The following is a 17,725-nucleotide window of genomic DNA, read 5'->3' as shown; positions in this document are numbered from 1 at the left end:
GAACAGAGAGATTTTAAAGAATTGTCAAAAACTTTAGAAAAATGGTATCGGAAGGAACTTCGACCGTATACAATTCAATGCACAGGAACCTAAGTCTACCTGGGGACCAGAAGAGGCATCCTTAGTTTTAATTTATGAAATCTCTAAAATAACACTCAGGCGTGTACCCCGGTTCACTAACTCGGAGGATTTTTGAAAATATGTTTGATTTCTCATAAAAAGGCACTATAAAGTACATTTTACCGAAAGGGCCCCAATTCATGAAAGCCAAAGTCTTCCAAAGACTTCGTGTTGCCTTTTTAGGATAGTTTTAAGTAATCACGAAAAATGTCTCACAGTCGTGTACCGGGGTCACCGAACATAAAGATTTTAAAGAATTGTTTAAATCTTTAGAAAATGGCATTGGAAGGAACTTCAAACGTCTAGAATTCAGGAACCTAAGTCTACTCGGGGACCAGAAGAGGCATCCTTAGTTTGAATTTATGAAATCTCCAAAATAACACTCACGCATGTACCCCGGTAAACTAACTCAGAGGATTTTTGCAAATATGTTTGATTTCTCATAAAAAGGCACTATAAAGTACATTTTACCGAAAGGGCCCCAATTCGTGAAAACTAAAGTCTTCCAAAGATTTCGTGTTGCCCTTTTAGGATAGTTTTAAGTAATCACGAAAAATGCTTCACAGTCGTGTACCGGGTGGTCACCGATCATTGAAATTTTAAGAATTTTTAAATCTTTAGAAAAATGGCATTGGAAGGAAATTCGACCGTCTAGAATTCAATGCACAGGAACCCTAAGTCTACTCGGGGACCAGAAGAGGCAGCCGTAGTTGGATTTTATAAAATCTCCGAAATAACACTCAGGCGTGTACCCCGGTTCACTAACTCGGAAGATTTTTTAAAATATGTTTGATTTCTCATAAAAAGGCACTATAAAGTACATTTTATCGAAGGGGCCCCAATTCGTGAAAGCTAAAGTCTTCCAAAGATTTCGTGTTGCCATTTTAGGATAGTTTTAAGTAATCACGAAAAATGTTTCACAGTTGTGTACCGGGGGTCACCGATCATTGAAATTTTAAAGAATTTTTTAAATATTTAGAAAAATGGCATTGGAAAGAACTTCGACCGTCTAGAATTCAATGCACAAGAACCCTAAGTCTATTCGGGGACCAGAAGAGGCATCAGTAGTTTGATTTTATAAAATCTCCGAAATAACACTCAGGCGTGTACCCCGGTTCACTAACTCGGAGGATTTTTAAAAATATGTTTGATTTCTCATAAAATGGCACTGTAAAGCACATTTGACCGAAAGCGCCCAAATAGTGAAAGCCAAAGTCTTCCAAAGCTTGCGTGTGCTTTTTCAGGATAGTTTTAGGTAATCACGAAAATTGTCTCACACGCATGTACCGGGGGTCACCGAACAGAGAGATTTTAAAGAATTGTTGAAATCTTTAGAAAAATGGTATCGGAAGGAACTTCGACAGTATAGAATTCAATGCACAGGACCCTATGTCTACTCGGGGACCAGAAGAGGCATCCTTAGTTTGAATTTATGAAATCTCCGAAATAATAATCAGGCGTATACCCCAGTTCACTAACTCGGTGGATTTTTTTAAAACATAGTTGATTTCTCATAAAAAGGCACTATTCACCATTAGTGAAATCCAAAGTCCTCCCAAGATTTCGTGTTGCCTTTTTAGGATAGTTTTATGTAATCACGAAAAATGTCTCACAGTCGTGTACCGGGAGTCACCGAACATAGAGATTTTAAAGAATTTTTTAAATCTTTAGAAAAATGGTACTGGAAAGAACTTCGACCGTATAGAATTCAATGCACAAGGAACCTAAGTCTACTCGGAGACCAGAAGAGGCATCCTTAGTTTGAATTTAGGAAATCTCCAAAATAACACTCACGCGTGTACCCCGGTTCACTAACTCGGAGGTTTTTGCAAATATGTTTGATTTCTCATAAAAAGGCACTATAAAGTACATTTTACCGAAAGGCCCCAATTCGTGAAAGCTAAAGTCTTCCAATGATTTCGTGTTGCCTTTTTAGGATAGTTTTAAGTAATCACGAAAAATGCTTCACAGTCGTGAACCGGGGGTCACCGATCATTGAAATTTTAAAGAATTTTTTAAATCTTTAGAAAAATGACATTGGAAGGAACTTCGACCGTCTAGAATTCAATGCACAGGAACCCTAAGTCTACTCGGGGACCAGAAAAGGCATCCGTAGTTTGATTTTATAAAATCTCCGAAATAACACTCAAGCGTGTACCCCGGTTCACTAACTCGGAGGATTTTTTAAAATATGTTTGATTCTCATAAAAAGGCACTATAAAGTACATTTTACCGAAAGGGCCCCAATTCGTGAAAGCTAAAGTCTTCCAAAGATTTCGTGTTGCCTTTTTAGGATAGTTTTGAGTAATCACGAAAAATGCTTCACAGTCGTGTACCGGGGGTCACCGATCATTGAAATTTTAAAGAATATTTTAAATCTTTAGAAAAATGGCATTGGAAGGAACTTCGACAGTCTAGAATTCAATGCACAAGAACCCTAAGTCTATTCGGGGACCAGAAGAGGCATCCGTAGTTTGATATTATAAAATCTCCGAAATAACACTCAGGCGTGTACCCCGGTTCACTAACTAGGAGGATTTTTTAAAATATGTTTGATTTCTCATAAAATGGCGCTGTAAAGCACATTTGACCGAATGCACCCCAAATGTCGATCGCCAAAGTCTTCCAAAGGTTGAGTGTCGCCTTTTCAGGATTGTTTTAGGTAATCACGAAAATTGTCTCACACGCATGTACCGAGGGTCACCGAACAGAGAGATTTTAAAGAATTGTTGAAATCTTTCGAAAAATGGTATCGGAAGGAACTTCGACCGTATAGAATTCAATGCATAGGACCCTAAGTCTACTCGGGGACCAGAAGAGGCATCCTTAGTTTAAATTTATGAAATCTCGGAAATAATACTTAGGCGTATACCCCGATTCACTAGGTGGATTTTTTAAAATATGTTTGATTTCTCATAAAAGCACTTTAAAGTACATTTTACCGAAAGGGCAACAATTAGTGAAAGCCAAAGTCCTCCGAAGATTTCGTGTTGCCTTTTAAGGATAGTTTTAAGTAATCACGAAAAATGCCTCACAGTCGTGTACCGGGAGTCACCGAACATAGAGATTTTAAAGAATTGTTGAAATCTTTAGAAAAATGGGATTCGAAGGAACTTCGAACGTCTAGAATTCAATGCATAGGAACCCTAAGTCTACTCGGGGACCAAAAGAGGCATCCTTAGTTTGAATTTAATAAATCTCCAAAATAACCCTCCGGCATGTACCCCGGTTCACTAACTCGGAAGATTTTTTTGAAAATATGTTTGATTTCTCATAAAAAGGCACTATAAAGTATATTTTACCGAAAGGGCCCCAAATAGTGAAAGCCAAAATTTTCCTAAGATTTCGTGTTGCCTTTTTAGTATAGTTTTAAGTAATCACGAATAATGCCTCACAGTCGTGTACAGGAGGTCACCGAACATAGAGATTTTAAAGAATTGTTGAAATCTTTTGAAAAATGGCATCGAAAGGAACTTCAACCATCTAGAAATAAATGCACAGAACCCTAAGTCTACTCGGGGACCAGAAGTGGCATCCTTAGTATGATTTTTTTAACTCTTCGAAATAACATTCAGGCGTGTACCCCGGTTTACTAACTCATATTATTTTTAAAAATATATGCTTGATTTCTCATTAAAAGTTACATTAAATTACATTTCCCAGAAAGGGCCCCAATTAGTGAAAGGCAAAGTCTTCCAAAATTTCGTGTTGCCTTTTTAGGATAGTTTTAGGTAATCACGAAAAATGCCTCACTGTTGTGTGCAAGGAGTCACCGAATATGGAGATTTTAAATAATTTTTTAAATGTTTATAAAAATGGCATTGGAAGGAACTTCAACCGTCTAAAATTCAATGCTCAGGAACCCTAAGTCTACTCGGGGACCAGAAGAGGCATCCGTAGTTTCATTTTATAAAATCTCTGAAATAACACTCAGTTTTGTACCCCGGTTCACTAACTCGGAGGATTTTTTAAAATATGTTTGATTTCTCATTAAAACGCACTGTAAAGCACATTTGACCGAAAGCTCCCGAAATAGTGAAAGCCAAAGTCTTCGAAAGGTTTCGTTTCGCCTTTTCAAGATAGTTTTAGGTAATTACGAAAATTGTCTCACACGCGTGCACCGGGGGTCACCGAACAGAGTGATTTTGAAGAATTGTTGAAATCTTTAGAAAAATGGTATCGGAAGGAACTTCGACCGTATTGAAGTCAATGCACAGGAACCTAAGTCTACTCGGGACCAGAAGAGGCATCCTTATTTTGAATTTATGAAATCTCCAAAATAACACTCAAGCGTGTACCCCGGTTCATTAACTCGGAGGATTTTTGAAAATATGTTTGATTTCTCATAAAAAGGCACTGTAAAGTACATTTTACCGAAAGGGCCCCAATTAGTAAAAGCCAAAGTCTTCCGAAGATTTCGTGTTGCCTTTTTAGGATAGTTTTATGTAATCACAAAAAATGCCTCACAGTCGTGTACTAGGGGTCACCGAACATAGAGATTTTAAGGAATTTTTTAAATCTTTAGAAAAATGGCATTGGAAGGAACTTCGACCGTCTAGAATTCAATGCACAGGAACCCAAAGTGTACTCAGGGACCAGAAGAGGCATCCGTAGTTTGATTTTCTAAAATCTCCGCAATAACACTCAGGCGTGTACCACGGTTCACTAACTCACAGGATTTTTTAAAATATGTTTGATTTCGCATAAAATGGCACTGTAAAGCACATTTGACCGAAAGCGCCCCAAATAGTGAAAGCCAAAGCCTTCCAAAGCTTTTGTGTCGCCTTTTCAGGTTAGTTTTAGGTAATCACAAAAATTATCTCACAGGCGTGTACCGGGGGTCACTAAATAGAGAGATTTTAAAGAATTGGTGAAATCTTTAGAAAAATGGTATCGGAAGGAACTTCGACCGTATAGAATTCAATGCACAGGAACCTAAGTCTACTCGGGGACCAGAAGAGGCATCCTTAGTTTGAATTTATGAAATCTCGAAAATAACACTCAGACGTGTACCCCGGTTCACTAACTCTGAGGATTTTTGAAAATATGTTTTATTTCTCATAAAAAGGCACTGTAAAGTACATTTTTCGAAAGAGCCCCAATTCGAAAGATTTCGTGTTGGCTTTTTAGGATAGTTTTAAGTAATCACAAAAAATGCCTCACAGTCGTGTACCGGGGGGTCACCGAACATAGAGATTTGAAAGGAATTGTTTAAATCGTTTGAAAAATGGCATTGGAAGGAACTTCGAACGTCTAGAACTCAATGCCTAGGAACCTAAGTCTACTCGGGGACCAGAAGAGGCATCCTTAGTTTGAACTTATGAAATCTCCAAAATAACACTCAGGCGTGTACCCCGCTTACTAACTCGAGGATTTTTAAAAATATGTTTGATTTCTCATAAAAAGGCATTGTAAAGTACATTTCACCGAGAGAGCCCCAATTAGTGAAAGCCAAAGTCTTGCAATGGTTTCGTGTGGCCTTTTTAGGATAGTTTTAGGTAATCACGAAAATTGTCTTACAGGCATGTTCCCGGGGTCACCGAACAGAGAGATTTTAAAGAATTGTTGAAATCTTTAGAAAAATGGTATCGGAAGGAACTTCGACCGTATACAATTCAATGCACAGGGACCTAAGTCTACTTGGGGACCAACAGAGGCATCCTTAGTTTTAATTTATGAAATCTCCGAAAAAACACTCAGGCGTGTATTCCGGTTCACTAACTCGGAGGATTTTTGAAAATATGTTTGATTTCTCATAAAAAGGCACTGTAAAAGTAACTTTTACCGAAAGGGCCCCAATTCATGAAAGCCAAAGTCTTCGAAAGATTTTGTCTTGCCTTTTTAGGATAGTTTTAAGTAATCACGAAAAATGTCTCACAGTCGTGTACCGGGGGTCACCGAACATATAGATTTTAAAGAATTGTGTACATCTTTAGAAAAATGGCATTGGAAGGAACTTCGAACGTCTAGAATTCAATCCATAGGAACCTAAGTCTACTCGGGGACCAGAAGAGGCATCCTTAGTTTGAATTTATGAAATCTCCAAAATAACACTCAGACGTGTACCCCGGTTCACTAACTCGGAGGATTTTTGAAAATATGTTTGATTTCTCATAAAAAGGCACTGTAAAGTACATTTCACCGAGAGGGCCCCAATTAGTGAAAGCCAGAGTCATCCAAAGGTTTCGTGTGGCCTTTTCAGGATAGTTTTAGGTAATCACAAAAATTGTCTTACAGGCGTGTTCCGGGGTAACCGAACAGAGAGATTTTAATGAATTGTTGAAATCTTTATAAAAATGATATCGGAAGGAACTTCGACCGTATACAATTCAATGCACAGGAACCTAAGTCTACTCGGGGACCAGAAGAGGCATCCTTAGTTATAATTTTTGAAATCTCCAAAACAACACTCAGGCGTGTACCCCGGTTCACTAACTCGGAGGATTTTTGAATATATGTTTGATATCTCTTAAAAAGGAACTGTAAAGCACATTTTACCGAAAGGGCCGCAATTAGTGAAAGCCAAAGATTTCGTGTTGCCTTTTCAGGATAGTTTTAAGTAATCACGAAAAATGTCTCGCAGTCGTGTAACGGGGTCACCGAACATATAGGTTTTAAAGAATTTTTTAAATCTTTAGAAAAATGGCACTGGAAAGAACTTCGATCGTCTAGAATTCAATGCACAGGAACCCTAAGTCTACTCGAGGACCAGAAGAGGCATCCGTAATTTGATTTTATAAAATCTCCGAAATAACACTCAGGCGTGTACCCCGGTTCACTAACTCGGAGGACTTTTGAAAATATGTTTGATTTCTCATAAAATGGCACTGTAATGCACAATTGACCGAAAGCGCCCCAAATAGTGAAAGCCAAAGTCTTCCAAAGGTTGCGTGTTGCCTTTTCATGATAGTTTTAGGTAATCACGAAAATTGTCTCACACGCATGTACCGGGGGTCACCTAACAGAGGGATTTTAAAGAATTGTTGAAATCTTTAGAAAAATGGTATCGGAAGGAACTTCGACCGTATAGAATTCAATGCACAGGACCCTAAGTCTACTCGGGGACCAGAAGAGGCATCCTTAGTTTAAATTTATGAAATCTCCGAAATAAATACTTAGTCGTATACCCCGGTTCACTAAATCGGTGGATTTTTTAAAATATGTTTGATTTCTCATAAAAAGGCACTGTAAAGTACATTTTACCGAAAGGGCAACAATTAGTGAAAGCCAAAGTCCTCCGAAGATTTCGTGTTGCCTTTTTAGGATAGTTTTAAGTAATCACGAAAAATGCCTCACAGTCGTGTACCGGGAGTCACCGGACATAGAGATTTTAAAGAATTGTTGAAATCATTAGAAAAATGGGATTCGAAGGAACTTCGAACGTCTAGAATTCAATGCACAGGAACCCTAAGTCTACTCGGGGACCAAAAGAGGCATCCTTAGTTTGAATTTAATAAATCTCCAAAATAACCCTCCGGCATGTACCCCGGTTCATTAACTCGGAAGATTTTTTTGAAAATATGTTTGATTTCTCATAAAAAGGCACTATAAAGTATATTTTACCGAAAGGGCCCCAATTAGTGAAAGCCAAAGTCTTCCAAAGATTTCGTGTTGCCTTTTTAGTATAGTTTTAAGTAATCAAAAATAATGCCTCACAGTCATGTACAGGAGGTCACCGAACATAGAGATTTTAAAGAATTGTTGAAATCTTTTGAAAAATTGCATCGAAAGGAACTTCAACCGTCTAGAAATAAATGCACAGAACCCTAAGTCTACTCGGGGACCATAAGAGGCATCCTTAGTATGATTTTTTTAACTCTTCGAAATAACATTCAGGCGTGTACCCCGATTTACTAACTCAAATTATTTTTTAAAAAAATATGTTTGATTTCTCATAAAAAGGTACAGTAAATTACATTTCCCAGAAAGGGCCCCAATTAGTGATAGGCAAAGTCTTCCAAAGATTTCGTGTTGCCTTTTTAGGATAGTTTTAGATAATCACGAAAAATGCCTCACAGTTGTGTGCAAGGAGTCACCGAATATAGAGATTTTAAATAATTTTTTAAATGTTTAGAAAAATGGCATTGGAAGGAACTTCGACCGTCTAGAATTCAATGCTCAGGAACCATAAGTCTACTCGGGGACCAGAAGAGGCATCCGTAGTTTCATTTTATAAAATCTCCAAAATAACACTCAGTTTTGTACCCCGGTTCACTAACTCGGAGGAATTTTTAAAATATGTTTGATTTCTCATTAAAACGCATTGTAAAGCACATTTGACCGAAAGCGCCCGAAATAGTGAAAGCCAAAGTCTTCGAAAGGTTTCGTTTCGCCTTTTCAAGATAGTTTTAGGTAATCACGAAAATTGTATCACACGCGTGTACCAGGGGTCATCGAACAGAGAGATATTAAAGAATTGTTGAAATCTTTAGAAAAATGGTATCGGAAGGAACTTCGACCGTATCGAATTCAATGCACAGGAACCTAAGTCTACTCGGGGACCAGAAGAGGCATCCTTATTTTGAATTTATGAAATCTCAAAAATAACACTCAAGCGTGTACCCCGGATCATTATCTCGGAGGATTTTTGAAAATATGTTTGATTTCTCATAAAATGGCACTGTAAAGCACATTTGACCGAAAGCACCCCAAATAGTGAAAGCCAAAGTCTTCCAAAGGTTGCGTGTTGCCTTTTCATGATAGTTTTAGGTAATCACGAAAATTGTCTCACACGCATGTACCGGGGGTCACCTAACAGAGGGATTTTAAAGAATTGTTGAAATCTTTAGAAAAATGATATCGGAAGGAAATTCGACCGTATAGAATTCAATGCACAGGACCCTAAGTCTACTCGGGGACCATAAGAGGCATCCTTAGTTTGAATTTATGAAATCTCCGAAATAATCAGGCGTATACCCCGGTTCACTAACTCGGTGGATTTTTTTAAAACATGTTTGATTTCTCATAAAAAGGCACTATAAAGTACATTTTACCGAAAAGGCCATAATTAGTGAAAGCCAAAGTCTTCCGAAGATTTCGTGTTGCCTTTTTAGGATAGTTTTAAGTAATCACGAAAAATGTCTCACAATCGTGTACCGGAATCACCGAACATAGATATTTTAAAGAATTTTTTAAATCTTTAGAAAAATGGTAACCGGAAGAAACTTCGACCGTATAGAATTCAATACACAGGAACCTAAGTCTACTCGGAGACCAGAAGAGGAATCCTTAGTTTGAACTTATGAAATCTCCAAAATAACACTCAGGCGTGTACCCCGCTTCACTAACTCGGAGGATTTTTAAAAATATGTTTGATTTCTCATAAAAAGGCATTGTAAAGTACATTTCAACGAGAGAGCCCCAATTAGGGAAAGCCAAAGTCTTCCAAAGGTTTCGTTTGGCCTTTTCAGGATAGTTTTAGGTAATCACGAAAATTGTCTTACAGGCGTGTTCCGGGGGTCACCGAACAGAGAGATTTTAAAGAATTGTTGAAATCTTTAGAAAAATGGTATCGGAAGGAACTTCGACCGTATACAATTCAATGCACAGGGACCTAAGTCTACTCGGGGACCAGAAGAGGCATCCTTAGTTTTAATTTATAAAATCTCCGAAAAAACACTCAGGCGTGTATTCCGGTAAACTAACTCAGAGGATTTTTGCAAATATGTTTGATTTCTCATAAAAAGGCACAATAAAGTACATTTTACGGAAAGGGCCCCAATTCGTGAAAACTAAAGTCTTCCAAAGATTTCGTGTTGCCCTTTTAGGATAGTTTTAAGTAATCACGAAAAATGCTTCACAGTCGTGTATCGGTGGTCACCGATCATTGAAATTTTAAAGAATTTTTTAAATCTTTAGAAAAATGGCATTGGAAGGAAATTCGACCGTCTAGAATTCAATGCACAGGAACCCAGTCTACTCAGGGACCAGTAGAGGCATCCGTAGTTTGATTTTATAAAATCTCCGAAATAACACTCAGGCGTGTACCCCGGTTCACTAACTCGGAAGATTTTTTAAAATATGTTTGATTTCTCATAAAAAGGCACTATAAAGTACATTTTATCGAAGGGGCCCCAATTCGTGAAAGCTAATGTCTTCCAAAGATTTCGTGTTGCCATTTTAGGATAGTTTTAAGTAATCACGAAAAATGTTTCACAGTTGTGTACCGGGGGTCACCGATCATTGAAATTTTAAAGAATTTTTTAAATATTTAGAAAAATGGCATTGGAAAGAACTTCGACCGTCTAGAATTCAATGCACAAGAACCCTAAGTCTATTCGGGGACCAGAAGAGGCATCAGTAGTTTGATTTTATAAAATCTCCGAATAAACACTCAGGCGTGTACCCCGGTTCACTAACTCGGAGGATTTTTAAAAATATGTTTGATTTCTCATAAAATGGCACTGTAAAGCACATTTGACCGAAAGCGCCCCAAATAGTGAAAGCCAAAGTCTTCCAAAGCTTGCGTGTTGCTTTTTCAGGATAGTTTTAGGTAATCACGAAAATTGTCTCACACGCATGTACCGGGGGTCACCGAACAGAGAGATTTTAATGAATTGTTGAAATCTTTAGAAAAATGGTATCGGAAGGAACTTCGACAGTATAGAATTCAATGCACAGGACCCTATGTCTACTCGGGGACCAGAAGAGGCATCCTTAGTTTGAATTTATGAAATCTCCGAAATAATAATCAGGCGTATACCCCAGTTCACTAACTCGGTGGATTTTTTTAAAACATAGTTGATTTCATAAAAAGGCACTATTCACCATTAGTGAAATCCAAAGTCCTCCCAAGATTTCGTGTTGCCTTTTTAGGATAGTTTTATGTAATCACGAAAAATGTCTCACAGTCGTGTACCGGGAGTCACCGAACATAGAGATTTTAAAGAATTTTTTAAATCTTTAGAAAAATGGTACTGGAAAGAACTTCGACCGTATAGAATTCAATGCACAGGAACCTAAGTCTACTCGGAGACCAGAAGAGGCATCCTTAGTTTGAATTTAGGAAATCCAAAATAACACTCACGCGTGTACCCGTTCACTAACTCGGAGATTTTTGCAAATATGTTTGATTTCTCATAAAAAGGCACTATAAAGTATTTTACCGAAAGGCCCAATTCGTGAAAGCTAAAGTCTTCCAATGATTTCGTGTTGCCTTTTTAGGATAGTTTTAAGTAATCACGAAAAATGCTTCACAGTCGTGTACCGGGGGTCACCGATCATTGAAATTTTAAAGAATTTTTTAAATCTTAAGAAAAATGACATTGGAAGGAACTTCGACCGTTTAGAATTCAATGCACAGGAACCCTAAGTCTACTCGGGGACCAGAAGAGGCATCCGTAGTTTGATTTTATAAAATCTCCGAAATAACACTCAAGCGTGTACCCCGGTTCACTAACTCGGAGGATTTTTTAAAATAGTTTGATTCTCATAAAAAGGCACTATAAAGTACATTTTACCGAAAGGGCCCCAATTCGTGAAAGCTAAAGTCTTCCAAATTTCGTGTTGCCTTTTTAGGATAGTTTTGAGTAATCACGAAAAAGCTTCACAGTCGTGTACCGGGGGTCACCGATCATTGAATTTAAAGAATATTTTAAATCTTTAGAAAAATGGCATTGGAAGGAACTTCGACAGTCTAGAATTCAATGCACAGGAACCCTAAGTCTATTCGGGGACCAGAAGAGGCATCCGTAGTTTGATATTATAAAATCTCCGAAATAACACTCAGGCGTGTACCCCGGTTCACTAACTAGGAGGATTTTTTAAAATATGTTTGATTTCTCATAAAATGGCGCTGTAAAGCACATTTGACCGAAAGCACCCCAAATGTCGAACGCCAAAGTCTTCCAAAGGTTGAGTGTCGCCTTTTCAGGATAGTTTTAGGTAATCACGAAAATTGTCTCACACGCATGTACCGGGGGTCACCGAACAGAGAGATTTTAAAGAATTGTTGAAATCTTTCGAAAAATGGTATCGGAAGGAACTTCGACCGTATAGAATTCAATGCACAGGACCCTAAGTCTACTCGGGGACCAGAAGAGGCATCCTTAGTTTAAATTTATGAAATCTCCGAAATAATACTTAGGCGTATACCCCGATTCACTAACTCGGTGGATTTTTTAAAATATGTTTGATTTCTCATAAAAAGGCACTTTAAAGTACATTTACCGAAAGGGCAACAATTAGTGAAAGCCAAAGTCCTCCGAAGATTTCGTGTTGCCTTTTTAGGATAGTTTTAAGTAATCACGAAAATGCCTACATCGTGTACCGGAGTCACCGAACATAGAGAGGTTAAAAAATTGTTGAAATACTTTAGAAAAATGGGATTCGAAGAACTTCGAACGTCTAGAATTCAATGCATAGGAACCCTAATCTACTCGGGACCAAAAGAGGCATCCTTAGTTTGAATTTAATAAATCTCCAAAAATAACCCTCCCGCATGTACCCCGGTTCACTAACTCGGAAGATTTTTTGTGAAAATATGTTTGATTCTCATAAAAAGGCAAAAGTATATTTATCTCGAAAGGGCCGCAAATAGTGAAAGCCAAAGTCATCTAAAGGTTTCGTGTTACCTTTTTAGGATAGTTTTAAGTAATCACGAATGATGCCTCACAGTCGTGTACAGGGGTCACCGAACATAGCGATTTTAAAGAATCGTTGAAATCTTTGAAAAATGGCATCGAAAGGAACTTCAACCATCTAGAAATAAATGCACAGAACCCTAAGTCTACTCGGGGACCAGAAGTGGCATCCTTAGTATGATTTTTTTAACTCTTCGAAATAACATTCAGGCGTGTACCCCGGTTTACTAACTCATATTATTTTTAAAAATATATGTTTGATTTCTCATAAAAATTACATTAAATACATTTCCCAGAAAGGGCCCCAATTAGTGAAAGGCAAAGTCTTCCAAATTTCGTGTTGCCTTTTTGGATAGTTTTAGGTAATCACGAAAAATGCCTACTGTTGTGTGCAGGAGTCACCGAATATGGAGATTTTAAATAATTTTTAAATGTTTAAAAAATGGCATTGGAAGGAATTCAACCGTCTAAAATTCAATGCTCAGGAACCCTAAGTCTACTCGGGGACCAGAAGAGGCATCCTAGTTTCATTTTATAAACTCTGAAATAACACTCAGTTTTGTACCCGGTTCACTAACTCGGAGGATTTTTTAAAAATGTTTGATTTCTCATTAAAACGCACTGTAAAGCACATTTGACCGAAAGCTCCCGAAATAGTGAAAGCCAAAGTCTTCGAAAGTTTCGTTTCGCCTTTTCAAGATAGTTTTAGGTAATTACGAAAATTGTCTCACACGCGTGCACCGGGGGTCACCGAACAGAGAGATTTTGAAGAATTGTTGAAATCTTTAGAAAAATGGTATCGGAAGGAACTTCGACCGTATTGAAGTCAATGCACAGGAACCTAAGTCTACTCGGGGACCAGAAGAGGCATCCTTATTTTGAATTTATGAAATCTCCAAAATAACACTCAAGCGTGTACCCCGGTTCATTAACTCGGAGGATTTTTGAAAATATGTTTGATTTCTCATAAAAAGGCACTGTAAAGTACATTTTACCGAAAGGGCCCCAATTAGTAAAGCCAAAGTCTTCCGAAAGATTTCGTGTTGCCTTTTTAGGATAGTTTTATGTAATCACAAAAAATGCCTCACAGTCGTGTACTAGGGGCACCGAACATAGAGATTTTAAGAATTTTTAAATCTTTAGAAAAATGGCATTGGAAGGAACTTCGACCGTCTAGAATTCAATGCACAGGAACCCAAAGTGTACTCAGGGACCAGAAGAGGCATCCGTAGTTTGATTTTCTAAAATCTCCGCAATAACACTCAGGCGTGTACCCCGGTTCACTAACTCACAGGATTTTTTAAAATATGTTTGATTTCGCATAAAATGGCACTGTAAAGCACATTTGACCGAAAGCGCCCCAAATAGTGAAAGCCAAAGCCTTCCAAGCTTTTGTGTCGCCTTTTCAGGTTAGTTTTAGGTAATCACAAAAATTGTCTCACAGGCGTGTACCGGGGGTCACTAAACAGAGAGATTTTAAAGAATTGGTGAAATCTTTAGAAAAATGGTATCGGAAGGAACTTCGACCGTATAGAATTCAATGCACAGGAACCTAAGTCTACTCGGGGACCAGAAGAGGCATCCTTAGTTTGAATTTATGAAATCTCGAAAATAACACTCAGACGTGTACCCCGGTTCACTAACTCTGAGGATTTTTGAAAATATGTTTTATTTCTCATAAAAAGGCACTGTAAAGTACATTTTTCCGAAAGAGCCCCAATTCAAAAGATTTCGTGTTGGCTTTTTATAATAGTTTTAAGTAATCACGAAAAATGCCTCACAGTCGTGTACCGGGGGTCACCGAACATAGAGATTTGAAAGGAATTGTTCAAATCGTTTGAAAAATGGCATTGGAAGGAACTTCGAACGTCTAGAATTCAATGCCTAGGAACCTAAGTCTACTCGGGGACCAGAAGAGGCATCCTTAGTTTGAACTTATGAAATCTCCAAAATAACACTCAGGCGTGTACCCCGCTTCACTAACTCGGAGGATTTTTAAAAATATGTTTGATTTCTCATAAAAAGGCATTGTAAAGTACATTTCACCGAGAGAGCCCCAATTAGTGAAAGCCAAAGTCTTGCAATAGTTTCGTGTGGCCTTTTTAGGATAGTTTTAGGTAATCACGAAAATTGTCTTATAGGCGTGTTCCCGGGGTCACCGAACAGAGAGATTTTAAAGAATTGTTGAAATCTTTAGAAAAATGGTATCGGAAGGAACTTCGACCGTATACAATTCAATGCACAGGGACCTAAGTCTACTTGGGGACCAACAGAGGCATCCTTAGTTTTAATTTATGAAATCTCCGAAAAAACACTCAGGCGTGTATTCCGGTTCACTAACTCGGAGGATTTTTGAAAATATGTTTGATTTCTCATAAAAAGGCACTGTAAAAGTAACTTTTACCGAAAGGGCCCAATTCATGAAAGCCAAAGTCTTCGAAAGATTTTCTTGCCTTTTTAGGATAGTTTTAAGTAATCACGAAAAATGTCTCACAGTCGTGTACCGGGGGTCACCGAACATATAGATTTTAAAGAATTGTTACATCTTTAGAAAAATGGCATTGGAAGGAACTTCGAACGTCTAGAATTCAATCCATAGGAACCTAAGTCTACTCGGGGACCAGAAGAGGCATCCTTAGTTTGAATTTGAAATCTCCAAAAATAACACTCAGGTGTACCCCGGTTCACTAACTCGGAGGATTTTTGAAAATATGTTTGATTTCTCATAAAAAGCCACTGTAAAGTACATTTCACCGAGAGGGCCCCAATTAGTGAAAGCCAGAGTCATCCAAAGGTTTCGTGTGGCCTTTTCAGGATAGTTTTAGGTAATCACAAAAATTGTCTTACAGGCGTGTTCCGGGGTTACCGAACAGAGAGATTTTAATGAATTGTTGAAATCTTTATAAAAATGGTATCGGAAGGAACTTCGACCGTATACAATTCAATGCACAGGAACCTAAGTCTACTCGGGCGAAGGCATCCTTAGTTATAATTTTTGAAATCTCCAAAACAACACTCAGGCGTGTACCCCGGTTCACTAACTCGGAGGATTTTTGAATATATGTTTGATATCTCTTAAAAAGGAACTGTAAAGCACATTTTACCGAAAGGGCCGCAATTAGTGAAAGCCAAAGATTTCGTGTTGCCTTTTCAGGATAGTTTTAAGTAATCACGAAAAATGCCTCGCAGTCGTGTAACGGGGTCACCGAACATATAGGTTTTTAAAGAATTTTTTAAATCTTTAGAAAAATGGCACTGGAAAGAACTTCGATCGTCTAGAATTCAATGCACAGGAACCCTAAGTCTACTCGAGGGCCAGAAGAGGCATCCGTAATTTGATTTTATAAAATCTCCGAAATAACACTCAGGCGTGTACCCCGGTTCACTAACTCGAGGACTTTTGAAAATATGTTTGATTTCTCATAAAATGGCACTGTAATGCACAATTGACCGAAAGCGCCCCAAATAGTGAAAGCCAAAGTCTTCCAAAGGTTGCGTGTTGCCATTTCATGATAGTTTTAGGTAATCACGAAAATTGTCTCAACGCATGTACCGGGGGTCACCTAACAGAGGGATTTCAAAGAATTGTTGAAATCTTTAGAAAAATGGTATCGGAAGGAACTTCGACCGTATAGAATTCAATGCACAGGACCCTAAGTCTACTCGGGGACCAGAAGAGGCATCCTTAGTTTAAATTTATGAAATCTCCGAAAAATACTTAGTCGTATACCCCGGTTCACTAAATCGGTGGATTTTTTAAAATATGTTTGATTTCTCATAAAAAGGCACTGTAAAGTACATTTTACCGAAAGGGCAACAATTAGTGAAAGCCAAAGTCCTCCGAAGATTTCGTGTTGCCTTTTTAGGATAGTTTTAAGTAATCACGAAAAATGCCTCACAGTCGTGTACCGGGAGTCACCGGACATAGAGATTTTAAAGAATTGTTGAAATCTTAGAAAAATGGGATTCGAAGGAACTTCGAACGTCTAGAATTCAATGCACAGGAACCCTAAGTCTACTCGGGACCAAAAGAGGCATCCTTAGTTTGAATTTAATAAATCTCCAAAATAACCCTCTGGCATGTACCCCGGTTCATTAACTCGGAAGATTTTTTTGAAAATATGTTTGATTTCTCATAAAAAGGCACTATAAAGTATATTTTACCGAAAGGGCCCCAATTAGTGAAAGCCAAAGTCTTCCAAAGATTTCGTGTTGCCTTTTTAGTATAGTTTTAAGTAATCACAAATAATGCCTCACAATCATGTACAGGAGGTCACCGAACATAGAGATTTTAAAGAATTGTTGAAATCTTTTGAAAAATTGCATCGAAAGGAACTTCAACCGTCTAGAAATAAATGCACAGAACCCTAAGTCTACTCGGGACCATAAGAGGCATCCTTAGTATGATTTTTTTAACTCTTCGAAATAACATTCGGCGTGTACCCCATTTACTAACTCAAATTATTTTTAAAAAAATATGTTTGATTTCTCATAAAAAGGTACAGTAAATTACATTTCCCAGAAAGGGCCCCAATTAGTGATAGGCAAAGTCTTCCAAAGATTTCGTGTTGCCTTTTTAGGATAGTTTTAGATAATACATCGAAAAAGCCTCACAGTTGTGTGCAAGGAGTCACCGAATATAGAGATTTTAAATAATTTTTTAAATGTTTAGAAAAATGGCATTGGAAGAGAACTTCGACCGTCTAGAATTCAATGCTCAGGAACCATAAGTCTACTCGGGGACCAGAAGAGGCATCCGTAGTTTCATTTTATAAAATCTCCAAAATAACACTCAGTTTGTGCTACCCGGTTCACTAACTCGGAGGAATTTTTAAAAATGTTTGATTTCTCATTAAAACGCATTGTAAAGCACATTTGACGAAAGCGCCCGAAATAGTGAAAGCCAAAGTCTTCGAAAGGTTTCGTTTCGCCTTTTCAAGATAGTTTTAGGTAATCACGAAAATTGTATCACACGCGTGTACCAGGGTGTCATCGAACGAGAGATTTTAAAGAATTGTTGAAAT

Source organism: Beta vulgaris, chromosome 9 (assembly GCF_026745355.1).
Source record: "Beta vulgaris subsp. vulgaris cultivar EL10 chromosome 9, EL10.2, whole genome shotgun sequence".
Classification (NCBI taxonomy): Eukaryota; Viridiplantae; Streptophyta; class Magnoliopsida; order Caryophyllales; family Amaranthaceae; genus Beta; species Beta vulgaris.
This window is presented reverse-complemented; position numbering follows the sequence as displayed.